Consider the following 350-nt stretch of genomic DNA (forward strand, 5'->3'; position numbering starts at 1 on the left):
GGTGCAGCACACCAACATGGCACAAGTATACATATGTAACAAACCTGCACGTTATGCATATGTACCCTAGAACTTGAAGTATAATAATAAAAAAAAAAAGAAAGAAAGAAAAACTACAAGGCACTGTTTAAAACAAACAAAAAAAAGTCACAGATGACACAAACAAATGGAAACACATGCCATGCTCACAGATAACAAGAATCAATATTGTAAAAATGACTGTACTGCCAAAAGCAATCTATGGATTCAATGCAATTCCCATTCAATTTCCCATCAATGCAATTCCCATCAAAATATCATCATCATTCAATGCAATTCAATGCAATCATTCAATGCAATTGCATCATTCA

This window comes from Colobus angolensis, unplaced genomic scaffold, assembly GCF_000951035.1.
Source record: "Colobus angolensis palliatus isolate OR3802 unplaced genomic scaffold, Cang.pa_1.0 Scaffold18, whole genome shotgun sequence".
In the NCBI taxonomy this organism is placed as follows: Eukaryota; Metazoa; Chordata; class Mammalia; order Primates; family Cercopithecidae; genus Colobus; species Colobus angolensis.